Raw genomic sequence first — 457 nt, forward strand, 5'->3', positions numbered from 1 at the left:
AGATAACACTGATAAGAAGAGAGGATGTGTTATTAGAAGGAAAAGGATGGTGTGTTTTCCGATCGTTTATATAGAAATGAAAAAGTGAAGTTACTGTGCACGCATAGTGACAGTGGGCTCCACAACGTTTATAATGTCAAAAGTTTCGGCCGTAAATATTGACGTTTGATTCTTTTTACGTTTATAACACTCCTCCTTGGAGACCAGTGTCACTATCGCTTCTTGCTTAACGTCTATGTTGCCTCGTTAAAAACCTTTCTAGGAAAACCCAATGGAAAAAACCATAGTAAGGTAAAAAGAGTACAACTACGTAAGCTCCCCCTCGAATGAGCAGTCATAGACCCTTCTGATGACGCATTCCAATGTTACGAACATGTTTTCTGAATATCGAAGTCGGAAGTGATTTTGTGAAGAGGTCAGCTGCATTGTCGCATGATTGGACATATCTTACTTCAAT

This window comes from Brassica oleracea, chromosome C8 (assembly GCF_000695525.1).
Source record: "Brassica oleracea var. oleracea cultivar TO1000 chromosome C8, BOL, whole genome shotgun sequence".
Classification (NCBI taxonomy): Eukaryota; Viridiplantae; Streptophyta; class Magnoliopsida; order Brassicales; family Brassicaceae; genus Brassica; species Brassica oleracea.